Below are 27,291 nucleotides of genomic sequence, written 5' to 3' on the forward strand. Positions count from 1 at the left end.
AGGTCACACACTGATGTTGGACGAGAAGGCCTGGCTCTCAGTCTCCACAAAGGTGTTCTATCGGGTTGAGGTCAGGACTCTGTGCAGGCCAGTCAAGTTCCTCCACACCAGACTCTGTCATCCATGTCTTTATGGACCTTGCTTTGGTCACTGGTGCACAGTCATGTTGGAAGAGGAAGGGGCCAGCTCCAAACTGTTCCCACAAAGTTGGGAGCATGGAATTGTCCAAAATGTCTTGGTATGCTGAAGCATTCAGAGTTCCTTTCACTGGAACTAAGGGGCCAGGCCCAGCTCCTGAAAAACAACCCCACACCATAATCCCCCTCCACCAAACTTTACACTTGGCACAATGCAGTCAGACAAGTACCGTTCTCCTGGCGACCGCCGAACCCAGACTCGTCCATCAGATTGCCAGATGGAGAAGCGCGATTCTTCACTCCAGAGAACGCGTCTCCACTGCTCTAGAGTCCAGTGGCGGCGTGCTTTACACCACTGCATCCGATGCTTTGCATTGCACTTGGTGATGTATGGCTTGGATGCAGCTGCTCGGCCATGGAAACCCATTCCATGAAGCTCTCTGCGCACTGTTCTTGTGCTAATCTGAAGGCCACATGAAGTTTGGAGGTCTGTAGCGATTGACTCTGCAGAAAGTTGGCGACCTCTTCGCACTATGCACCTCAGCATCCGCTGACCCCGCTCCGTCAGTTTACGTGGCCTACCACTTCGTGGCTGAGTTGCTGTCGTTCCCAAACACTTCCACGTTCTTATAATACAGCTGACAGTTGACTGTGGAATATTTAGGAGCGAGGAAATTTCACGACTGGATTTGTTACACAGGTGGCATCCTATCACAGTTCCACGCTGGAATTCACTGAGCTCCTGAGAGCGACCCATTCCTTCACAAATGTTTGTAAAAACAGTCTGCATGCCTAGGTGCTTGATTTTATACACCTGTGGCCATGGAAGTGATTGGAACACCTGATTCTGATTATTTGGATGGGTGAGCGAATACTTTTGGCAATATAGTGTATATGTATATATATATAGAGAGAGAGAGATAGATAGATGTGTTGTTTCTATAGTAATTCTATAGTAATGACTTATATCTAGCGTGTACAGAAGGAGTCTCCAGTCCCAGTGCTTTGTTTCTTTGATATCGTATCCGATCTGAATCAGCTGAGCGTTATGTTCCGCTCGGTACGGTTCTCCCGGGTTTTCCCGCGCCGCAGCGTACGTGAGTTTATCAGACTCTCTACAGGCTGCTAATTGTTTTTTTTCTGCGCAGCTGCGTGGGTGAGGCTGCGGCCTGCAAGCGCAGAGGAGAGGGAATTTATAGAAACAGAATGTGATGTCACACACACACACAAACACACACACAACTGTCACGCTCAGTGCCAAATTGCTAAACGCCGATACGAGGATGTTGTTTTTTTTCTCTTGGTGACAGATGTGAGAATCGACACAGGCGACGGAGCCGAGCTTAAGTGGCTGGGGCGCGCTGATAGATTTCGGCACAGCTTGTTAACCTTCCTTTATATTTCCTTCTTATCTTCTGTCATCTCTTCAGGATTAAGTGATTTTCCTCGTCCGTGTCGGTGCAGGAAATTTTTTAAAAAGCACGCTCTCGGAATCGACTTGACGTGACTTTCCTATCCTTTGCCCTCGGGCTCTGGTAGCCTGCAGAGATATTAGTTTCCTGTCCGAAAGCTGAGTGAAGTGTGGAAAAAAGCCGGGGAACACACACACACACACACAGACACACAAGCACATGTACACACTATACACACACACACACACATATGTCAAGCTTGCTTGTAAATCAGTCAGAGACTCTGAGTGATGACTGAAAGCTGTCACTGAGCCATCATAATATTGTGTGTGTGTGTGTGTGTTTAACGTTTCACAAAACAAACAGCTCTGAACGCTTTCTCCTTCCCTCCTCATGTAAATTTATTGAACTTAGCTGTACTTCAGTATGCAGACACACACACACACACACACAAACTTCCATCTCCTCCCAGAGCAGAAACTGCAGGTGTAGCGTTCTCATCGCTTTTTTTTTCTCATCACTGTCACTGTTTATACGTTCAGTAGACAGCAGATCTGCATATCAAAGTGTGTGTGTGTGTGTGTGTTTTAGAGCCAGATCTCGGTGTAGATACTGTACAGTACAGTATGTAAGCAGTCTTAGATGATATTCTGATATTCGTTTTCTTATGTTTGGACATTTGCTACAGTTTCTGAGCTTTATAACAGCATTATGATTCCACTGTGTCACTTCATAGCTATGAGCTATTACTATGGGAACGTTATGCTAACACTGTACATAAGAATGACATAAGAGCTTCGTGACAGCTTGACATTAGCTTACACACTTCATATCATGTATTAAAATGTGTGTGTGTGTGTGTGTGTTATCTGTATATGTGGGTGTATAATCCTCAGAATATTCACATTAGATTTAAATGAGATGTGATCTATATCTAGGGTTGTAGTTGTTGTTGTTGCCCTGGAAACACTCACAAACAATAACGACAAATAACAACAGGACCAGACACTCTGTGGAACTTTCCGGAAAGCTTTCTATCTTCTGTCTAATGTGGAGTAGTGATGTCTTTCCCAGATCAAGACAAGAATAAGATTCAATCAGATTTCCTCCAGTTTTTGGGTTTATAATGCATGTGTTTGGGTTGCCAGATTCTGTGTATAAAATCCTCATGTTGCACACGGATGCGGTAAAATCAGAAGGGTCCACTGTTTGTTTTGATGACGAAGCAAATCTAGAAGAGGTCCTACCACTGTCCTACATTTAAAGAAAGAAAAGAGTGAAAATTAAAGTGTGTGGACATGAAAAATAAAGGGATATAGTTAAAAATATATAGAGAAAAATAGGGAAAATTAAATTAGAAATTAAAGATAAAATAATTGTAAAAACCAATAATTATCAGATATGCATATGCAAATATATGTGTGTGTGTATATATATAGATATATATGTATATAAATATGTATATATAATATTAATATAAACAGTAATTATAATATAAAAATATAAAATTAAAAATAGAATTATAAAATATATAGTATATATAAAAATAAAATAATATATAAATAAATAATATATATGTGTAAACTCTATAATATATAGACAGATACAATATATACATATATGTAGATGTAAATGGACAAATTTAAATGGTATGACAATAAATAAATACAGTATGTTCAGTACAGTGTGCGTATGTAAGATATATATATATATATATATATATATATATATATTGTGTGGTTTTGTTACTGAGTTGTAGTTAGGGCGGGATTTTTGGGTGGAAATCTGGCAACCTAATCAAATGTAAATACCTCCATGTCTTAGGGAAACATCACTGATTTAGTTACATACAGTATATAACTGGAATGTAAAAGACTTTTACACATCTGTGTGTGTGTGTGTGTGTGTGTGTGTGTGTTATTGCATCTAACCACTGGAGGGAGATGCGAACAAGAATGTTTTTCTTCCCTTTCTCTCTCTCTCTCTCTCTCTCTCTCAATCTTTCCCTCTCTCTGTCCTCACTCACTCGCTCTCCCTTTCTTTCTCACTCACTCACACACTCACTCTCTTCTACTCTCTATTAATGCCCCCCCCACCCCCGCACTCTCTCTCTCTGTGTCAGGTTTTGTTAATCACTCTGCTTACACTCATGTTCTCCTCAGTTGTCTCTCAGCGTCCAGAGCACATGCCTTTTGTTAAGTGTCATGACCTCCTGAATAATTTAGTCCTGTCTCTCTCTCTCTCTCTCTCTCTCTCTCACTCTAATGTACATAGACCAGAGATGAAAGGGGTTTTAAAAGTGTATTATTAATAAGGTGAAAGAAAGAAAGGAAAGGGGGAAGAAAGAGAGAGAGAGAGAGAGAGAGAGAGAGAGAGAGAGATGACGTATGTTAGTATGTCCTCATTAGTGCTGATTTCTGAATGGACCCCAGGTCACATGACCCTCACAGTAAATTAACTAACTGTGGAGGGCTGCACGGTGTGGAGCTGTTAGAATAGTGTGTGTGTGTGTTTAATGGCGTCGGTGGTGAGTGTGTGTAGAATCAGGGCGGATTGAGAGTGACGTGGTCTGGCTTGGATCTTCACCTCCCTGGGCCTTGTTGGCTCCGGCCTGGCTGATGAGGACCAGCTGAGTGCAGGAGGAGAGATCACACACACACACACACACGCGCACACACACACACGCACACACACACACGCACACACACACACACACATACGCACACGCACACACACACACACACGCGCGCACACACACGCACACACACACACACGCGCACACACGCACACATGCACACACACACACACATTGTTCGCTCTCTTCTCCCTTCTGAGACCTTCTGTTGTTTTCTTTCATGCAGTTTTCTTCCACTCAAACAAACAAATAAACCAAGAGTGATGAGAAAGAAAGGGCGGGTAACGAAAGAAAAGAACAAACAAACAAATAAACAGTGATGAGACAGTAGACAGTAGTGAAAGAAAGAAAGAAAGAAAGAAAGAAAGATCCTCTTCTCATTCCCTTCTTCTCTTCTTCCCTTCTATTCTCCATTCCGTCTATCCTCCTTTTCTCTTTCTGTGTTTCCCTCTATCCATCATTTTCTCCTTCTCCCTTTTCCTGCTTTTCAGCTTTCCTTCTTCCTTTCTTCTTTTCTTTCCTTCTTCCCTTCTATCCTCCTCTTCTCCTTTTCTCTTTCACTCCTTTTCTTCTTACCTCATTCCCTTCTTCCCACCTTCTCTTCTTTCTCCTTTCCTTATTCCCTCCTTCTCTCCTTTCCTTCTTCCCTCCTTTACTCCATCCCTCTTCTCCTCTTCTTCTCCTTTTCACTTTCCTTCCTTTTCTCATTCCCTCCTTTTTCCTTTCCTTCTTCCCTCATTTCTCCATCCCTCCTATCCTCCTTTTCTCTTTCTCTCCTTTCCTCCCTCCCTCAATCCATTCTTCCCACTTTCTCTCCTTCTCTCTTTCCCTCCTTTTATCCTTGCCTCCTTTCCTTCTTCCCTTCTTTCCTTTTTTCCTCTTGCTCCTTCCCTCATTCCCTCCTTCTTTCCTTTTCTTCTTCATATTCCACCTATTCCTCCTATTCTTCTTCCCTCCTGTTCTCCATCCCTCCAATCCTTCTCTTCTTCTTCTCTCTTTCCATTCTTTTATCCTTTCCTCCTTTCCTTCTTCCCTCCTATCATCCTCTTCTCCCTTTCTCTTTCCCTTCTTTTCTCCTTACCTCATTCCCTTCTTCCCACCTTCTTTCCTTTCTCCTTTCCTCATTCCCTCCTTTCCTTCTTCCCTCCTATACTCCTTTCCTCATTTCCGCAATCTTTCCTTTCCTTCTTCTCTTTATTTCTCCATCTCTCATATCCTCCTCTTCTCCTTCTCTCTTTCCCTCCTTTTCTCCATTCCTCATATTTCTCCTTCTGTCCTTCTCTCTTCCTCTCCTCCCCTCCAGATTTCATTCCCTCGCTCTCAGCAGCAGGACGGTCGGGACGAACAGGAAAGGCGCTGCTGTGTTTTTTAATTAGCGCCATGACAACGAGGCGGTGTGGTGTAATTAATTAGAGCTGGAGAAGATGATCCCTGCTAGTTGTCAAATAATTAGGTGCGGAGAGCGACTGTGATGATAATAATAACACTCGTTTTAATCGACTGAGCTGAAATGAAATTATTCCATGCTCTCGAGGACACGCGTTCAGACCCAGCAGTTACAGTGAACTGAGATTCCTGTGGAAATAAAAAAAAGAAACAAACAAACAAAAAGGGCAGGATTGAAGTTAATTAAACAAACAACAAAAATAAGCAAACAAGAAGATTTAGGATAAAATATTTGTTTTTTTGGGACAGACAAACAGACAGACAGACAGACAGACAGACAGACAGACAGACAGACAGACAGACAGACAGACAGACAGACAGACAGACAGATAGATAGATAGATAGATAGATAGATAGATAGATAGATAGATAGATAGATAGATAGATAGATCCCACAGCAGTGCCTTTCTAAACAGTAAAATATCAAGTATAAACATTCATGCTGCCTTCACTTGCTCCCTGAATTGTCCTGTTTTTTTTTTTTATTCATTAAAAACACTGATTTTAATTGTTTCGCCTTTTAGGATCTTTCTAATATTTCACTGTTAATGGAGCCAGAAATCAGAGATTTTAATCTGAATTATTTTTGTGTATATATTTATGTGAGAAACCAATATGAACAATCAAATCGTGGAGCACTTGAATATAGCATGACCGACACTACGGTTATAGATTAAAGCTTGTGTGTGCTGTTCACACCGTGTCTGAGAATAACAGCCACCCTGCGCATCCTGTCTTCATTAAAGTACCCGTGTGTGTGTGTGTGTGTGTGTGTGTGAGAGAGAGAGAGAGAGAGATAGAGAGAGAGATAGAGAGAGAGAGAGTCAGCTTGTGTGTAAACACAGGTGAGTGTAAGACACTCTGTTTGAGCTTTCACCTCCCTGGCTGTGGCTGGTCATCTATATTTAAACATGCGTGCTTGCAAAACAAGCCTTCTCCTTTACACACACACACACATACACTCACACACACACACACACCATAAATACACAGCACAATTTGGCATCCAGTCTCATGAACACACATATTTTATACTGTTTACACAGCACACACACACACACACGCTGCAACCTGATAACTTAATGGCTGCTCAGAGTTGTCCTGAAGGCTCATCAGCTTTGGCAGCACAGGCCTGACAGTTTAATTGCCGTTTTGGCAATGTCACGGGATATAGCCGGCTATTTACAGCAGCGAGGCCGCCTCAGACAATTCACATAAATTCACTTGAGCGATCGTCGAGTGTTCGGCGGACGCCATGTCACCGGCGTGCTCTCCCTCTTCCCTGCACGTTCTCTCGGTCACATTAAACGCTGCTGAGCTTTTATTTATAACCCGCTGCCATTGCATTTACGACAGACACTCGCTCTCCCATGTCCCCTCCCTCCCTCTTCCCCTTCAACTCTCATTTAGCTTTACGACTCGCTCTAAAACCGAGGGCCGCTTCGTTCACGCCGCCGTTTTACATCCTGGATATCGATACCGGCTGTAAGTCACGCCTGACCGGGCGGGTTCTGAGAGCCAGGCTTGTCGGAGCGGATGATGATGATGGTTGTTGATGTGATGTGAGGAAGGAAAAGAAAGCTTTGAGGAAGATGGCAGGAGGTGAGGTGTGAGAGGGAAGAAGAGTTCTTTAAAAAAATAACAGAATCCCTGATCGGGATCACCCGGGTGTGAAGTGTGAAGGGGCTGGAAGTTCAGTTCTGGGGGGAAAACTGAGGGGAAGGAAGGCACGAGGCGATGGGCGTAATCTCTCTGGATACTAGCCAATCATGGTCCAGGATCCGTCAGCTCATGTGTGTAGAAGAAGGTGGATCTCTGGGACACAGAAACCTTGAAAAGATGTTAGCTTGACGTTAGCTTTCACTCTCTCTACGTGCATTAGAAAATGTTTAGATTTACAGCATTTGGCACAGACAACTCTTATCCAGAGCTACTTCCATTCATCTTAACTTATACAACTGAGCAATTGAGGGTAAAGGGCCTTGTTCAAGGGCCCAGCAGTGGCAGCTTGGTTGACCTGGGGATTTGAACTCACAACCTAGTCCAACACCTGAGCTACAACTTCCCCATTTTCATTCCTAATATTCTTTGTGTGTGCAGGAATCATGAACTGTAGCTAAGGATGAGCCAGAAATGTCTTGAGGAAACAAAATTGTAGTTTCCCAGATAATTAACGAGTATACAGCAATCTCAATTAGATGGTCTTCCTGGAAATACACTATATTGCCAAAAGTTTAGCTTTACATGCACATGAATGTAATATGGAGTTGTCCCGCCCTTTACAGCTATAACAGCTTCAACTCTTCTGGGAAGGCTTTCCACAAGGTTGAGGAGTGTGTTTATGGGAATTTGTGACCATTCCTCTGTAGAAGAAGCGTGGTCATTTGTGAGGTCAGGCACTGATGTTGGACGAGAAGGTCTGGCTCACAGTCTCCGCTCTAATTCATCCCAAAGGTGTTCTATGGGGTTGAGGTCAGGACTCAGTCAAGTTCCTCCACACCAAACTCACTCATCCATGTCTTTATGGACCTTGCTTTGGTCACTGGTGTGCAGTCATGTTGGAACAGGAAGGGGTCATCCCCAAACTGTTCCCACAAAGAACATGAAATTGTCCAAAATGTCTTGGTATGAAGCTGAAGCATTAAGAGTTCCTTTCACTGGAACTAAAAACAACACCTGAACTCAATGATCTGGAGGGGTGTCCCAAAACTTTTGGCAATATAAAAAGAGGCGTAAATCAGCCGTACGTTATCTTAGCCGATTGACTGAATCTGTTTACACGGATGCTGCTGTAAAGATTTCAGCTCCTCAGGGTCCGGAGCTTCAGACTTTAAAAACCAGCAGATTAAATCCTCTGAACATGAGTGTGACCGTCAGCCGGGTCAGCAAAGAGAGCTTTTAAAGTGGTTTATAAAAGCGTCCTCGGCTGTTAGGACGGTGTCGCTGTGACAGTGACGAGCTTTTCACCACAGAGCGTCGGAGCTAGACTGTAAAAACCTCCTGAGGAATTGAATATAATGTTTTAAATCGATCGAATTTAATCTTGTAAAACTCTTAAAAGGGTTAATGTATAGATATACATTGTGTGTGTGTGTCTGTGTGTGTGTGTGTGTATGTGAGTGTTAATTGAAAAGCAAGCTAAGAATTCATTTATAGTTTGTCTGGATTTTATATGAACGCTTTTACAGCAGGAGATTTTATAGATTCGGTCACATGACCATAAGCAGGACGAACATGAGGTCTATAAAATAAAAGCTAATAAAAATATAAAAATACAAAACACACGTCACTGTCGCCTTTGACAAGTGGACGCAAAATTAAAGAATATGTTAAAGATATTTTTACTAAAATTATAAAAGTAGCACAATCACACCATCCTCACAGGATAATGTTAGCTGTGAATTGAATATTAGAAAAATAGTATTTTAGAGTATTTTTTAATCTAAAAATCTAAAAAAAATAAATTTTTAATGGTTTTTAAAATTTAGTTATGACTTGTCATTGTTTTATAAATGTTGTCTTTTTTTTTTTTACAATTTTACAAAAGTAATTTAGATGATAAAAAAAAGTAAATTAAAATAATTTTAAAATGGTGAAGAAAAACATGTAAGTTACATGTTTCTGAGCAAGAATAATTTTATTTTTTATTTTTAGGTAAAAAAGTAAATAACTAAATTATTATTATTATTATTATTATTAATAATAATAATAATAATAATAATAATAATAATAATAATATAAAAACAATTATCTATCTATCTATCTATCTATCTATCTATCTATCTATCTATCTATCTATCTATCTATTTATTTGTTTGTTTATTTATGTATTATTTAGTTTGTTTTGCTTTTTGTTCATAATAATAATAATAGTAATCTAAAAACATTATTTGAGAACTATATATATATATATTTTTATTTTTTTATTTTATTTTTTTATGTTGTCCTCAAATAAAATACACATATAACAGACTTTTTTTTAATTCCATTTTATTTTTCATTTCATTTTTCTTCTTTTTTTCATTTTTTCTAAGTTTATTTTTCTCCCATAGTAGAAGCCGTGAGCCGGTCTAGACGTACTGTTCTTTTCTCCTTTAATTAGCCTTCTTTCTGCTGATTTTCCTGGCGGTTCAGAGCAATGTGCTGGGAGATGAATAAGAGGATAATGCTCTGTGTGCTTAAGCACTTAATTGCTTTTCTAATTGGATTATTTTCCTTTCACAAGAGATAGATATTCATCCTATAGTGTTCTGTAACGCAGTATGTAATTTACCGTCTATATATTCAGTGTGGATGGTGTGTGTGTGTGTGTGTGTGTGTGTGTGGGCGTGCCTGATAGCACTAATCTATCACAGTCATTATGAACCATCTGCCACAGGCGCGATGACAGAGGGTGGCAGTGCCATAGCAGAGGAGGATAACAACACCTGTAACTCGTTAGGGCATGTTGATGCACTGCCGCGGGGTGTGAACACGGCATGCAGAGTGACACACACACACACACACACACACCTGCTCATTTCAGCAGTCTATCTCCTTACAGCCCGGTTCTATCAACTCTCTCTCTCTCTCTCTCTCTCTCTCTCTTGCTCTCTATCTATCTCTTACTCTTATTCTTTCTTTCTTTCTTTCTTTCTTTCTTTCTTTCTTTCTTTCTTTCTTTCTTTCTTTCTCTTTCTTATTGTTTCTCTTTTTCTTTCTTTCTCTCTCTCACTCTTCTTCTGTCCATCCCTCTGATTCTTTCTCTCTCTTTCTTTCTTTCTTTCTTTCTTTCTTTCTTTCTTTCTCTCACTCTTCTTCTGTCCCTCCCTCTGATTCTTTCTCTCTTTTTTATTTTCACTCTCTCTCTCTCTCTCTCTCTCTGTGCGTGTTTGTGTGTGAGAGAGAGAAAGCATTATGATATGACATGGTATTATAGTCTTCTCTGGCCTGTGCACCAGGTAGTGCTCGGTATCACCATGGAGATCTGAGCATTATTTCAGGACTGATCTGATTACACACACACACAGAGCAACCCCTGATGCTAAACACAACACAAAAAGAAATTCTCCATGAAGCCGACTGAGAACCAGTTTGAAAAGAAAGAGACGCCTGGAAAAAGATGAAATTCTGGTCATTACATTACGATCGCTTCTGCAGAATTAGCCTAAGTGCCATTAGCTCTGGCGCTTTAGACAGCAGCAGCGACCAACACTTCAGAAAGAAGACACCAATGTCTCTAAACGAAAGGAGAAGCAAAGCATAAACAGTGTCTGGGCCGAGATTCCTGAAAAACACAGAATCAGATGTGTTTAAAACGGTAGCGTGAGCTTCACCGGTCCGAGTGTGTAGAGTGTCTGATCATTAGCTGTAATAATTAGCACTCATAATCCAGGCAGGGAACAAAGAACAGGAAGAGAAAAAATTAAAAACAGGAGTAATCTTAAAAACTCTGATCACATTCCCAGGATCAAAATCACCAGGAAAATAATTGTAGATCGGATATTCAGAAAAAAATTTATTTGTAAACTGGAAAACCTTCCATATGCAGAGACTCTTTTTGTGACTCTTGTGATTATACTGTATTCATTATTATTATTATTATTATTATTATTATTATTATTATTATTATTATTATTTTTATTATTATTGTTGTTGTTATTATTATGACTATTATTGTTGTTGTTGTTATTATTATTACTATTATTATTATTATTTGTAATGTAAACATTTTTAACCACATGTTGCCATGACAACCTTTTATTTCTATCTGAAAAAGTTAAACCGCCTCTCACTTCTCCCTCTCATGATCTGACCATCATCATCATCATCATCATTTTCCCCTTTGGGGTAATAAATGCTCTTACACCGTAACACAGTAAATGATTTATCCGATCCGAGGAGTCAGACGTTTTCCCTTTAAAGGGTTAAGTGCTTGGTTTTGGCAGAGCAACAACTTACTTCCTGCTCATGAATTAAAGATGGAGGCCTGCAGCTGGGGACGAAGCTGTCCAGGGCTTTTTATATGTATTTATATGTGTGTGTGTGTGTGTGTGTGTGTGTGTGTGTGTGTGTAGATAGTCCATGATGAAGCAGTGTTCAGAGCCTTTTTTATGTCCTCCTGTATTAAAGAAATTCATAAGAATCATAGCAGCTATAAAAATCTCTCCCTTATAGCTAATAGCCTAAATAAATAAATAAATAAAAGCAGATTGTTGACACTGGAGACTCCTTCCCTAAAGCTTAAGTACAGAAAACTATATACATCCCCAACAAATCAATCCTTCACACCTAAACTAGCATTGGCTTCTATCACAATGCACACACACTGTAACAGTAAACCAGGATTGAATTAGCCGGCTAGTAATGTTAGCTAGTTAACGGAATGCTTCACCATTAGCGAAGAGTTAGCTTAATAAGCATAATAATTTCAGATAGAATATAGAAAATAAATCAACACCTTCTGAACCAATCAGAATCGAGAATTCAGAACAAGTCTTTACACCTAACCTAGCATTAGCTTCTATCGCAATGCACACACGCTGTAACAGTACACCAGGATTGAATTAGCCAGCTAGTAAAGTTAGCTAGTTAACAGAATGCTTCACGATTAGCAAAGAGTTAGCTAGCCTTCAAAAAACAGCTCAGAAGACTGAAAAATGGAAGATAATAATAATAATAATAATAATAATAATAATTATTATTATTATATATTTAAAATCCCTGTAAAGCTGCTTAGCGGTAATTTATAGTGTTAAAAGCACTGTAAAGATAAACACCTCAATGCTAGCTTGAGGACAAAGTGCACAGGAAGTGTTTATCAGGAGAAATTAAACTAGAGATTTTGTTGTTGTTGATGTTGTTGTTGATTTACAGAAAACGTAGCGAGACCCTTTTATGCGTGTGATTGTGTGTTAGCATGAGGTAGCTATGCTAGCAGGGAGCTGCATGGTCACCGGGTGTAAATATTTGATAGGTGAGTGATTGACAGAGTCAAAACTGGAAAGAGCAATGAAACAGGATGGAGAGACAGAGAGAGAGAGAGACAGACAGGCAGACAGACGGCACATCCTATGTCTCCCCTCGTTCCTCTGTTCCTTAGCTATTTATGAGCGCTCTGTTTCCATATTCACTCCATCTCCATCTATGCTTTTTCTATCCTCCATCCTCTCTCTCTCTCTCTCTCTCTCTCTCTCTCTCTCTCTCTCTCTCTCTCTCTCTCTCTCTCTCCTTTCTCTTCAGCGAGTCCTGGATGTCACGAGGTTGCCATAATAAGTTCGGAAGCCACTTTTTTGCGAGGTGGAGGGACGGGGAATTGGGAATCGTGTGCCACGGCTTAGTTGGAAAAACTTCTGTGCTTTATTTTATATTAAAGTGTCCCAGAATGTGTCGTTGTTTTAAACTATGAAAACACTGTTGACAACGCCAGGATGCTGTATAATAAATACTTAATAACACGAGCGTTAGCCTGCTAGCCGCTAAAAAAAAAAAAAAAAAACTAGCTTGTTTAGGAGCAACTTGATTTTAAACTGCAGGCAAAAAAAAAATCACAATATATCAAAGCCTTCAAAATGAGTTCTTCGCTAATGTTAGCTAAGCTAGCATGCTAGCTACCATGCTTTAAAATTTTCTAAGTGAGCTAGTGGTAGCATGTAGCACATATAGTGTTCTCAGACGTATTTTAAATTGTTATATTTCCTACTAATGGTTATTTATGTTGTAGGTTGATAGCGAGCTAGCAATCTGCTAGTTATGCTAGTCAGAGTTCTTGTACTTTTTTTAAATCAGAAGTTCAGTAGTCTCTTTAGCAGAGCATCTGGACACAACTGAGGGTTTTAGTAAGATACTAGCTCTCCGGTGTTGACCACACACACTCACACACACACACACACACACACACACAGACACACACACACACACAGACACACACACACACGTTTTTCGAGAGGCTGTTAATGTTGCTCTCCGTGGTTTTCTGCTTGCTCTTTTGCCTTGCTGTGTGTCCTGAGGCCATTTTTGAGCAGGCAGGGATGAGCACCGCGGGGGCGGCCATCTTTAATATTTCAGTCCAAAGCTCATATACACACACCCACTGATTAGATCTGCTTCTGCACTTTCTGTGACTGCTCTTTCTCCTCTCTCTCTCTCTCTCTCTCTCTCTCTTTCTGTGTGTGTGTGTTAATGCAAGCCAGCGTACATGTTGTTTGCTGAGACCTTTTTACCCGAGCAGGTGAGCTGTGGAGTTCAGAGCTGACTGAATTAAATAAAGCAGTTTTACCCACTGACCAGAAAACATCAGAGCTGAGATACGGAGAGACGATTTAATGCTGATAATAATCACAAATTTACACCTGAGTGCAGATAAGTGGAGAGAGGAAAGAAGAGAAATGCATGAAAAATGTGGAAATGAAAGAAGGAAGGAAGAAAAAGGAATGCATGGAATATGCAGGAAGGAAGGAAGGAAGGAAGGAAGGAAGGAATGAAGAGGAATGCATGGAAGATGCAGGAAGGAAGATAGGCATGGGAGGAAGGAAGGAAAAGGAGAGGAATGAAGGAAGGAAGGAAGGAAGGAAGGAAGAAAGGAAGGAAGAGAAATGCATGGAAGATGTAGGAAGGAAGATAGGCATGGAAGGAAGGAAAGAAAAGGAGAGGAATGCATTTAGGAGGCAGGAAGGAAGGAAGGAAGAGGAATGCATGGAAGATGCAGGGAGGAAGGAAAGAAAAGGAGAGGAATGCATTGAAGAGGGAGGGAGGGAGGACAGAAGGAAGGAAGGAAGGAAAAAATGAATTGAAGAGGAAGGAAGGAAGGAAGGAAGGAAGGAAGGAAGGAAGGAAGGGAAAATTCTGAGCTGTGAGACTTTTTTAAGTTATTTGTACTAATTTCCTGTTCTCTTATTTCATTTTAATTTCTCTTCCTTTATTGTAATTATTTCGATTCTAATGAATTAATTCTATCCATCAGTTGTTATTTTGTAAGCATGGTGTAATGAGTAACATTAGATAATTATATTAGCTTGTTTTCTTTTCTTTTCTTGGCGTGAAAGGATTCGAGTTAAGGAGCAGATCAGGCGTCAGGTTTAATAATCAAACACCTATTACACAGATCAGCATTACTGTCCATTTATTTGTTTATTTATTTGTTTGTTTGTTTGTTCTATCTCTGACCCCGCCCTCTGTTTCTGTCTGGTCTCTGTTGGGTTAGCCCTTATTGTGGCTATAATGCAGGAGGATTTGATGAATTCTGTGGGGGGTTTTAGTGACAGGGTCGCGCTCGTCCTCGCACCCTTTTACCCCTCGCACCCATCAGCGCCTGCTGACAGCTTCATCAACACTCCTCCTCCTCCTCCTCTACCCTTCCCACCTCCCCATGTTCCCTCCTCCCTGTTTTTGAGCGTTTGTTCCTAGCATCTGTTTCGCCTGGTGATTAATTGCAATTAGCGAGAGGGTTGAAAGCCCGTGGAAGAATGCAGCGGTGAGCAGACACATCAAGATTAATGAGGGAAGGCAGTTGTCAGAAGGACGCACGCCTGCGATGGCAGGGCACCTGGGGGGAGGAGGAGGAGGAAGAAAGGAGGGTGCATTTGTATAAGGCAGAAGAGTGTGTGTGTCTGTGTGTGTGTGTGTGTGTTTGAAATACCCTCCGCATGTTTACAGCTTATCATATCTCCAGTCTTTTTTCCTCCCAGCAAGAGGCAGTGTGTCCCTGCAGGAGGAAGAACAGAGGATAGACAGAATGAGACGAGATGAGGGAGAGGGGAGGGAAGAAGAGCAGAAGAAGGGAGGAGAGAAGAAGAGGAGGGCAAACGCAACCCCGGGGGGCTGATTAAATATGGAAATTTTAATTGCTAATTGACCTTTATTAATCAGAGCACAGAAGTGTATCTTTTGTACTTACTGTGGAGGAGGAGGGAGTGGGGGGTGGGGGGTTTGTGTGTGTGTGTGTGAGTGAATGTGTGCGTAAAAGTGAGTTTACATAGGCGTGAGTGTGTGTCTGCATGTGTGTATGTGTTTGCATGTAAACATATGCATGTGTGTGTTCATATGTGTGTGTGAGCGTCTGTTAGTGTGTGTGTACATGTGTGTGTGTGTGTGCACATTTATGCATGTGTGTGCGTGTGTGTATACATAGGTGTGTGAGTGTGTGTTTGTCTGAATGTGTGTGTGTGTTTGCATGTGTGTGTGTCTGTTAGTGTGGGTGTACATTTATGTGTACATAGGCACAAGTGTGTGTGTGTGTTTGTGTGTGTGTGTGCACATGCACATGTATGCATATGTGTGTGTACGTACATATATTTCACATAGGTGTTTGTGTGTATGCGTGTGTTTGTGTGTACGTGCACATGTATGCATATGTGTGTGTGTGTGTGTGTGTGTGTACACAGATGTGTGTGTGTGTGTGTATGAGTGTGTTATTGTGTTACTTTTTTCCTGCTCAAAAATTAAAGACTTACATAATAATAATAATAATAATAATAATAATAATAATAATAATAATAATAATGTGGACTCTACTGACCCTGATTAACAACCTCTCTCACATTCCTCCGCCTCATTCTGCGTCAGCCTCTCCACCTCTCCACATCTGTAAGCTACGCATCATTAGACAGTGTGTGTAAGTGTGTAAGACACGGCCGTATCCGGCTGCACTGTGGCCAGCGCCGGTGTGCATTACACAGCCCACTAACCACTGCTGACTAAATCAAATTCAACTTAATCGACTTAGAGCTTTAGTAATTGGATGTTCTGTGATCTGACGGCCCTGACCAGAGCCAACATGAGGCTAACGAGGAGAAATCAGCACTACGCCGTGTGGCCCACACACACACACACAACACACATACTTGTACTGAGATCCAGAACTTTTAACGCTAGCAAGTCCTCAACTTCTAGTCCAAGGAAAAATTAGTGATTTCCAGGAGTCAAATACAGTGGAACTTTAGCATATGAATGCTCTCTCATGCTAATTTTCGCCTTAAGAATTGAAATTTTGCAGGCAATTTGTATCAGCATACGAAGCATTTTCAGCATACGAATGAACCGAATGCTGGCTAAGTTGCACGTACGTCCGGGAGCCGCTCAGAACTTGTTAGCGTCAGTGGAAAGCCAAGTGAAGCGAGTTTACGAACTTCACGATTACTTTTTTCAGTCAGTGAAAGCTGTTTGGAAAGAGTCAACCCACGATACCAACGTTACCTTCGGCAAGCTAGGTGATTTTTCGTGTGTTTTTTGTTGACAGATCAGTGGCGTGGGTGCTCTGTTCTATTTTTAGCGCTATGCTAGTTTCTTACTGTATAAGCTAGTTTATATTGTCAGACTTATTAGCAGTCATTAGTTAGCTTTAATGATTTCTGAAAGCGCTGAGGTAAAAACATTAACATTTTCCACAGAATTAACCATTTTTTCATCTCTTGCTATGGCAATATGCTGGACAAAGAGTGGACACCTGAAAAACTAGACTTTTCTGTTGCTTTTTAAGGTTTATTTTTGCTATAATTTCAGTCAGACCAAAAGAGAAACTAAATCTACCATTGGAATAGCCGATTCACCGAAGGGGAAAGGGCATGGGACCTGAACAGCTCCATTTGATCTGTGGATGCTGAACCCTGGCTCCGGTGAGCTGAAGGTCTGATGGACTGTGTGTCTCTGGTTTGTAAAGAAATGGAGAAAATGCTTAGTATTCTTTTAATTCACTTGGTTTCTTGCTGTTCTCTCTCTCTCTCTCTCTCTCTCTCTCTCTCTCTCTCTCTCTGCGTTCTACGGTTTAAGCCACAGGCATTTTTCCCTTATTAGTGGTTATTTTTGTATTTTTATTATTTAATAAGAGTTCACACTTTTGTACTTGAGTAAAGAACTCACTGGAGTTGTGTTTACTAGAGGAGTTCTGCAGTCTATAGTCTTTCTGTATTTACTTCACTCGGGAGAAAGGGGAGGGGGGAGAGAAAGAAAGAAAGAGAGAGAGAGAGGAAAGGAAGGAAAGAAGAAGGAAGGAAAGAAGAAAGTTGTAATAGTTGAATAATTGAACACCTATTACACAGATCAGCATCGGCGTTTCTTTCTTTCTTTCTTTCTTTCTTGAATCTGAGCGAGCGCTACGTCCAGAATCCTTCCCATGTGGACGTTTTGAGAAGAACGGTGTCTGCGGTCAGTGTTGAAGATGGCAAGCTTCTTTCTGTCTCTTCTTTTTCATCTCTCGTTCCCTCCTCCTGTCTGTCTCTCTCTCCTTCTCTGGAGGATCAGACTAAAAGCGTTTCAGCTGGGTTAATCCTGTTAGCTGAGCTCCCGTGTACAGACAGGAAGGCTGCAGGCTCCGCTGAGGCCTCCTCTCTCTTTTTATCCTCCTCCGTCCATCTTTCATAGCTTTGCGAAACAGTGACCAGGACCCTCGGAGCCTCGGAGACACGACCTGAAGCACGGAGGTGGGGGGTAGGAGACGGTGAGCGCTAGAAAGAACGAACGCTGAGCCGCTCAGACACCAGAGAGATGAAGTGAGCTAGACTACTGGAGCGAGCTGGATTTAGCATAACACTACACACACATACACACACACGCCATCTGTGCATGCAAACATTCAAACACCCTCTAACGCCATCTAAAGGGGTGAGAGACACTTTTTTTCCCTCGAATCAGCAAAGTCCTTAAAAACAAACACACTGGTCCAATGCAGAATGTAGTAAAGCTTAGCAGGAATGTTTCCTGTACACACACACACACACTGGTTCAGATAATATACTACTAAGTCATTAGCTAGTATAATCTTTATGGTGTAATACATTACAAAATGCATGTGTATGGAATTAAATCAAATCTAAATCTCTGAGTGTTTTTTTTTGTCCAATAGGAGGCGCTTTAATTTACACACCTCTCACGTCCCTGTCTAAAGACAGCTGATTTAGAGTACAGCTGATTTAATTACTAAGAGCAGGACAGTCAGAGCATGATGGTTTAGGGTTATGTATCAGCCCTGCACTCGTCATATGGCGTGTGTGTGTGTGTGTGTGTGTTCCTGAGGGACGTCTGTGATTGAGTTCTGTGCTATAAAGCTGTCCATATGCCAGACGCCACGTCTGAGAGGCGAAATGCTGAGACGCAGGAAACGAATGATTATCTGTCACAAGGCAGCGAGCTGCTTTTATCATGCGCTATATCATCCTCAGTTAGCATGCTGGGTGAAATATAGCATAGCTTTTTTACAGCTCCGCGCCCCGTCCGAGGTCTTCGGACAGTTCAGCGCTCACCAAACTGTCGTCGTTTTTCCCGATCGGTTCCGTCTGTCCGCGCTCGAGGCATAAAGCTGTTACTTTGTAGAGTGCGTTTCTAAATTAATTACAGCGTGCTGCATTAGCAAAACATGGGCTGCTGAATAAGTGAAGTTTAACCGAACATTCGCAAACAAGAACGAACCACAAACAGGAACCTGGGGTTGTAGTTTATGGTCCAAAACCATGTGATTCTAATTAGCAATAATTATAATGGCGTGAAAGAAAGAAAGAAAGAAAGAAAGAAAGAAAGAAAGAAAGAAAGAAAGAAAGAAAGAAAGAAAGAAAGAAAGAAAGAAAGAAAGAAAGAAGGGAGAGAGGGTTTAGAAGAAAAAGAAAGAAAGAAAGAAAGAAAGAAAGAAAGAAAGAAAGAAAGAAAGAAAGAAGGGAGAGAGGGTTTAGAAGAAAAAGAAAGAAAGAAAGAAAGAAAGAAAGAAAGAAAGAAAGAAAGAAAGAAAGAAAGAAAGAAAGAAAAAGAAAGAAAGAAAGGAAGAAAGAAAGAAGGAAGGGAGAGAGGGTTTAGAAGAAAGAAAGAAAGAAAGAAAGAAAGAAAGAAAGAAGGGAGAGAGGGTTTAGAAGAAAAAGAAAGAAAGAAAGAAAGAAAGAAAGAAAGAAAGAAAGAAAGAAAGAAAGAAAGGAGAGAGGATTTAAAAGAAAGAAAGAAAGAAAGAAAGAAAGAAAGAAAGAAAGAAAGAAAGAAAGAAAGAACATTTCCATAAGAGGAACCAATTCAGGAACCTTTTTTTGAAACCCAGGAATACTTCAAAACCTTTAAACACAAACTTCTTCTACTTCTTTAGGAACCTGATCAGGAACCAGGAGCATTGTCTAAGATCCTAAGCAGATTTCATAATAGGTTCAGGAACCATTAGAAATTCAGGCACCTTTTTAGGAACCATTTAAAGATCCTGGAACTTTAGGAACCTTATGAGAACCCCAGCAGCATTTCCACCATTTAAGAAGGCAAAATTCTTATACAATACAATTCTTATAAATAACAGGAACCTTTTGAGGAAAACAATGGTTAAATATTAGTTCCTGAACCATTGCTCCAAAGTCTGTAGTTTCTATATCTCTGCTGATGGGTTAAACACAAACTTACCAAGTTCTGGTACTTTGTGTCCTTAGGTTAAAGACCCGAATTCGCAATTTGCATTTTGTCCTCTCATGGAATGTGCAAGGACGATGAGGTGGACACTGATTGGCCTGCCAGTGACGCAGCAGTGCTGATTTATGTTTCAAGGCCAGGAGTCAGAAGGTCAGGTCAGAGGTCACGCAGGGTCAGGATGGCAGGGCGGGTTTTATGGCATTGACTGGACAGGACTGTGTTTAGGATGGCATGTGTGTGTTTGTGAGGAGCCGAGAGAGGAGGTTAGGGGTCACTGGGGGTCAGAGGTCTTGCTGAGATGGACCTCTTTTGACCTGTATTGTGTGTGTGTGTGTGTGTGTCTGTGTGGTGGGGGGGCTCTTTTGTTGGTGCTGAGCTGATTATTTGTCTTCTTAGGTCAATATTAATAAGCAATATGAGAATATAACCACTTGTCTAAGGAACAGGAACCTTTTCAAGAACCCAAGATTCTTTTATGGAACCCAGGAACATTTTCAGGACCCATCACATTAACCTTTTCTGAAAACGTTTTTAAGGAACCCTTGAAAATTTCTAAGAAGCCAGGGGCCTAAGAAATTTAGGCATATTTTCAACAACATAATCATTCTGAGGAACCAGTGAACCCATAAAAAACGAGAAGGAACCAATGAAAGAACACAAAAGAGAACCAGGATTTCGAGACAGTTTCAGGAACCCAGGAACATTTTCATAAATGATAAGCACATTTCCCAGGTATAAATTATTTCCTAGAAGGAACTTTTCAGACTGTGTAGAAGCTACCTCAGGAACTTTGGGCACATATTTTCAGCAGGAACCTTTTAGGAACCCATGAATTTTCAGAGCCATTTTCAGCAAACAAACCACAGAAAAACTGACAGAAATCTTTAATAGAAAACAGGATTATTTTTAAACATTAGACTTTTTCAGGAACCTAAGGAACTTTAGGACCATTTTACCCCAGGAACCTTTTCATAATAACAGCAACTTCAGGAACCATACATTTCCATTTCAGGAAGGTTTTTGAACTTGTCTGGAACCCCAAAACATTCTTGGGTGTCTTATCTCCACTAGAGGAACTTCATTAGAAACTAAGGAATGGTTTCTGGACCATGGTTCCACGGTATATACTTTCCATATTTAGACACTTTTAGAATGACGCTGTTCGGTCAAACACAAGCTTCACATGTTGGACTTAAGCTAATAACCAAAGCATCATGGTGGTGTCATGGCTCCTGCAGGAAACAAAACGTCAAGGAACCTCGGTGGAAAATATGTAAAGTATGTAAGAGACCCCACGAGGGGGCAGCAGGTGGAACAAGAGGGTCTGCTGAACTTCAGCCAGGATGGAGGCCTCAGTGCAGCCTGGCGTCGACTCAGGCAACATGGTGGACCAGACAGAGTGTGTAATCAGACAGGAGGAGCTGTGTATGTGTGTGTGTGGCTCGCTACAGCACTGAAGACGGACACAGCCGTCCTGTGAGACAGACACTCTGCTGCACACACACCTGGGCCCTCAAATCTGTGTGTTTTGTCATCCAAAATGTGCGAATGTCACACTTCCGCCCACACAAGCACGCGCAAACACAATCTTGTGTCGCTTATCAATCCAAATGTTGCTCTCGATGTTTCCTCAGTCGCGTTCCCATTTACATTTCCTTCCAAACGTTAGCAAACAGATGGCAGCCAATAGTTTAAAAATATAATTAGTCGCGAACAAATGTGCTACTTCGCTGGGGAAAAGTCACATGTGCGCATTCCAAAGGAGAATTTCTCAGCAGTTTTGGTCTCAAACTAAACAGTTTGGAAAATTACGGCCATGGACAAAAGACCGGAGGATAAAAACGATGGCATGAACTTGGGTTCGGAAAGATGCTTCGAAATGTATTGAACTGATGATGTTAAAAAGAACAAGTGAGACAAGAACCTCTCTCTCTCTCGCTCTCTCTCTCGTGTTTGGAATTAAATTAAATTTGAGCAGGAGATCGATTTAATCAGAGAGCCACAACGTGATCATGTGTTAGCATGAGCACAGCTAGTGTAGTTTACATCACAGTAGCTTCCTGCTGGTTTGTGAATGAGGCTACACAATAAATGATGCTAGTAACGGTTGCTAAGGAATGTTACCTCAAGCGGAGCTGATTTAGTTTAGCTAGTTAACTGGGAATTAGTAACCTGTTAGTTTATGCTAATCAGTGTGTCAGGTTTGTGATTTTGTGAATTTAAGCTAATCTTAACCTCTGACCTTGTTGACTCAGAGATCAACCAGGATGTGTGTGTGTGTGTGTGTGTGTGTGTGTGTGGTCATAGGCTTTTAGTATAACATCACGAATCGAAACCTTGAGAGAGCTTTCAGTACATGTGCGTCTCCTGTCTCGCTATATTCCTTTTTTATTTCCTCCTACGCTCTTAATTCATTCCTCCAGCGCTTTCATTTCTTGTTTTCCGTCCTGTCTCCTCTTCATCCCATTCTTCTAGGATGCTGTTCGATTTGCATAACCTCTTAGCTGGTCCCTGCGTGCTGATGGACCGGAGCTCATGTTTATTAAATGTTTTGCTGATGATAGCAGACATCTCTCTCTCTCTCTCTCTCTCTCTCTCTCTCTCTCTCTCTCTCTCTCTCTCTCTCTCTCTCTCTCTCTCTATCTCTCACAATCTCTTCGTTTCCATTACTTTCTCTAGCGTGATATTAGAGGCTGTGTCTGTGTGCCATCAGTCTTTCACGCTGCTGTGTTGTGCTGAATGCAGCTCCTCGTCCCTGTTCCTCTGAGGCTCCCGCTCTGAATGGAAATGAGGGGACTCCATAATGAGTTCCACTCATCCCAGGTTCCTGACCCTGCTGGCAACTGTGCGTTAAGAGGGGATAGAAAGGAATAAGAAAAGGACAGGGGAAGGCTAGAGGCTACAAGGCCAGGGTAAAAAAGAAAGAGTTTGTAATCCTCCCATGTTTGTACCTTCTATCTCAGGAAGGTGGGGTTGCCGAGTAGCTTCCATGTTTTAGTCATCACTCCATTTTTTGATATTCATCTGAGCCTCCACATTTCAGCCCGAATTCTGAATTTGGAGATAAATTATATCCAGGAGTAAGCAGCTTAAGCTCTGTCTTTCAATCTGTCTTCATCATATCGATGGTAGCGACATTCAGGAACCTCTCCTGAAGAAGAACTCCAGAGTTCATGGCTGGTTACATCAAAGCACAACAAACATGAAAGATGCCAAGACTCGACCAATCTGCTATGTTCAGAACAGAAAGCTCTGCCCTGTAGTTCCTGATCTGTAGAAAAGTTCTGGCTCACAAGCAGGAAGTAACTACGAATGTTCCTGGAACTAAAACCCAGGAGGTACTGAGCCAGTTGCAGGAAATAAAAATGCTCTTGGAACTACAACCAAGGAAGTACTGAAAAAGGGGCAGGAAGTAGAAATGTTTCTGGAACTACAAATCAGGAAGTACTGACCCAGGAGCAGGAAGTAGAAATGTTCCCGAAACGAAAACCCAGGAAGTACTGACCTAGGGGCAGGAAGCTAAAATGTTCCTGGAACTAAAACCCAGGAAGTACTGACCCAGGAGCATTAAGTAGAAATGTTCCTGGAACTAAAACTCAGGAAGTACTGACCCAGCAGCAGGAAGTAGAAATGTTCCTGGAACTAAAACTCAGGAAGTACTGACCCAAGAGCATTAAGTATTTAAGCAATTTCCCCATGGGATTAATAGAATCATTGAAGTAGAAATGTTTCAGAAACTAAAACTCAGGAATTACCAACCCAGATGTGGTGAGTAAAAATGTTTCTGGAACTATAACTCAGGAATTACTGAGCCAGTTGCAGGAAGTAAAAATTTTGTTGGAACTACAACCAAGGAACTACTGACCCAGGAACAGGAAGTAGAAATGTTCCTTGAAATACAACTCAGGAAGTACTGACCCAAATGCAGGAAGAAGAAATGTTCCTGGAACTACAACCAAGGAACTACTGACCCAGGAACAGGAAGTAGAAATGTTCCTGGAACTACAACTCAGGAAGTACTGACCCAAATGCAGGAAGAAGAAATGTTCCTGGAACTAAAACCCAGGAAGTACTGACCCAGGAGCATGAATTAGAAATGTTTGAAGAAATTCAACCCAGGAATAAAAGTACTGACCCAGGATCTGGAACTAGAAATCTCCCTGTAACTACAGCTCAGGAATAAAAAAAAACTGACTCAGAAGCAGGAAGTGTTTCCACTTAAAAGTCTTGCCTTTTTAGTTCTTAAGATTTTTAAATAATTGTATTTCCTCTCAGCAGAGGCAACATGGCACAACTAAAAAAAAGCACAACGTTTGTGTGATATATATATTTGTTTTCACACCAGGGGCAAGTCAAAACCGTGGGTGTGTTTTTGTGTACATGTTTCTAATATCAAACGGCAAAACCAGCTCAAAGCAAAAAGAAGAAACAAAAAAAGTAAATGAATGCCTCCTCCATGTTTGCTGTGCTGGAATGCACCAAGACTAATCCAGAAACAGTGGAGCTCTGGTTCCGGAGAGCAGCATGACGACTCGAGACGGAGGGACTGGTGTCGGATTCGGTGTTTGAATCAGCCATGATGACTCAGAGCAGGTGATATTTACTCAGCAAAATCTCAGCACTCACTCATTCCTCACATACAACCTGGACTTGAACCAGTGCCTGTACATTTTCCCCCACATTCCACCTTTCCTACGCAACAGAGGTGCCAGTTTTGTGTGTGAGAGAGAGAGAGAGTGTGTGTGTGTCCATAAAATACCTCTCTGGGCATAAAGCCGAGGAATGTGACCAATGGAGTGGATAATGGCTGACTCACCATGACCTCTGACCCGTAACTGCCAAAGAAGTCCTCCTCTGTTTCTGCTCACACTGATTACAGGGTCAAGCTTTACTCTGGTAGCTGTATAAAACACACACACATACAGACACACACACACACAGTGTACAAGGATAGAGATCTTTAATCCTTAAAGATAACAGATCTGAGAAGAGAAACAGGATGAGAACATGATAAAAGTCAAGCTAAAGAGGACAAATCTGGGATTAACTCTTGTCATAGTTGAAGAGGGAGGTTGATGGTTGGGATGGCAGGCAGTAAGGATGGAGGGAAGAAGAGGGTAGATACCATACTGTACCACCTTGTATCACTCTCCACCATCCTTTTCTGCCCTACCCCACTCGGATCTACCCTGCATCCCCCTGCCCCACCCTATGCCAACCTGCACAACCTTCTTATACTTTGTCCAACCCTATTCTACCCTGCACCACCCTGTACCACCCTGTTCCAGCCTTCACCACTCTGCACTCCCCTGTACCACACTACACCACCTTGCACTACCTTGTATCACCCTGCACCACCCTTTTCTAGCCTGCCCCACTCGGTTATATCCTGCACCACCCTGACCCACCCTGTGCCATCCTGCACAAGCTTTTTCCACTCTGCCCAGCACTTTTCTGGGTTTATTTCTTTTCTTGACCACCCTGTTCTACCCTGCCCTAACTTGTTCCAGCCTTCACTACCCTATACCACCCTGTATCACACTGTACCACCCTGTTCCACTATGCCCCACTTTGTTCCACCCTGTGCCACACAGCACCCACCTCTTCCACCACCCTGTTCCACCCTGCCCCACCCTGTGCCACCCCACACCACCTTCTTTTATCACCTTCTTCCACCCTATACCACCCTGTGCCAACCTGTTCCACCCTGCCCCTACACTGTTCTACCCCTCCCAACCCTGTTCAACCCTACCCCACCCTTTTCCACCCCACACCACTATGTACCACCCTGTTTTTATTCTGCACCAAACTGTTGCACCCTGCCCCACTCTGTTCCACCCTGTTCCATCCTGCCCCACTCTGTTCCACCCTGCCCCAGTCTGCTCCACTCTGTTCCACCCTGCACCACCCTGTACCACTCTTTAGATCTGCCTTTGGGAAACATGTCCAATAAGGAATGCATAAACACTACAACACAGAGCAGCAGGGATTAACAGCGGAAAAAGCAAATTTATTTTTAATCCCTTCTGTCTCAGTTTTTCATGCTTAATCCTTTGCCTCTATTCCCATTATCTCTAAATACGATAAAGAAAAGGTTGAGGGGATGGTGGTGAATGTCGTAAAAGGAGGAGGAGGAAGAGGAGAGGAATGGGACAGATGGAAGAGCAGGGAGGATTCCTTATCCAGTTCAGGGGCTGGTATGTGACTAAACCCCCCCAAGAAAGTGTCAGTGATAGAGATAGTCCTGACCTGTGTAAAGAGACGGTGCATGAGGCATACATAATGGATGCTCCTCCATGAAGGGGAGAGAAAGAGAGGGAAAAGCGAGCGAGAGATAAAAGGATAGTGGAGGGTTGGGGAAAGGGTCAGAGGACGAGAGTGAATTGTATAAAAATGCATTGTTGATGCGATGGCAGTGATTTCGCAAACATATATGCGAGCCATTGAAAGGTCTGTGATCTGCCTTGTAGGCCACCATATAAAAAAAAGTGACCGAAAGCAGCCTATGATGAAAGCTGTCCAGATTCATATGATGTACAGAAGGCAAATCTTTTTGTACGTTAATATTATGCACGCTTGGTGACATTGCTAAAACTAATGTTGGAATATAAATCAAATCACCAGAGCAACAATTTGACATTCTTTATCATTTTTTAAATAGATTTTTTAGTCTTAAACAGTGTGGGGCGTGTGCCCTGGGTTTGCTGGTACGATAGAAATGATACCGTAAATCAGAGCGTTAAATTCAGATTAGAAAATCTTGTTCAAGATGGCTGCTCACAGACCTGTTATTGGGTTTGTATCAAAATATGTCGCAGATTTTTTATCGAGTTTTACACCGCTAATAAAAGGTAAAGGTATAAAAGTGATTTATGATACAGACAAGGAATTAATGAACAACCTGGCAACCTCGAACGTTCATCTTAATTAGAGCTGTCGATAGAGATATTTGGCACAGGAATGTGGCGACGGAATTTAAGATGCGTTTTAAATGCAGCATCGTTTATTCTAGGGGAAAAATTCTAAAGAAATCCGTGATTTTTAAATGAATTGTTAGCAATGGAATGAAAGAAATTTAATGAATTTGGTGCTTGAGTAAAATTAAAGACAAGCTATCATACCTGACTTATAAGTTAGAGTATCTATTATCCTGTGTGTGTGTGTGTGTGTGTGTGTGCGCGCATGTCTGTGTGTGTGTGTGTGTGTGTGTAGGCTTGTATTTCCTCCACCTGTCCATCCACTAATTTTGTCACCTCTTGAACAGCTGCTGCATGGTCACTCTGCCCGTTTTTTTTGTTGTCAGTTCAAAGCAGGTTGA

General features: G+C 41.7%; 1 protein-coding gene and 1 long non-coding RNA gene across 7 annotated transcripts in view; one reads left to right on the forward strand and one right to left on the reverse strand.

The window, feature by feature from the left end:
• Positions 1 to 27,291, forward strand: part of gse1b (Gse1 coiled-coil protein b) — a 237,559-nt gene that overhangs the window by 85,838 nt on the left and 124,430 nt on the right. The window lies entirely within an intron of this gene.
• Positions 14,594 to 27,291, reverse strand: part of LOC131351949 (uncharacterized) — a 39,358-nt gene continuing 26,660 nt past the window's right edge. Inside the window, exons 4-6 of one of the 2 annotated variants that reach the window (XR_009204456.1) lie at positions 24,790 to 24,873; positions 15,247 to 15,312; positions 14,594 to 15,153 (exon numbers count right to left, since the gene is read on the reverse strand). This is a non-coding gene — a long non-coding RNA (uncharacterized LOC131351949). Of the gene's footprint in view, positions 15,313 to 24,789; positions 24,874 to 27,291 lie in introns of both variants that reach the window. The other variant, XR_009204455.1, reaches the window with a different exon arrangement.

The sequence above is a fragment of the Hemibagrus wyckioides genome, linkage group LG04 (genome assembly GCF_019097595.1).
Source record: "Hemibagrus wyckioides isolate EC202008001 linkage group LG04, SWU_Hwy_1.0, whole genome shotgun sequence".
NCBI classification, from domain to species: Eukaryota; Metazoa; Chordata; class Actinopteri; order Siluriformes; family Bagridae; genus Hemibagrus; species Hemibagrus wyckioides.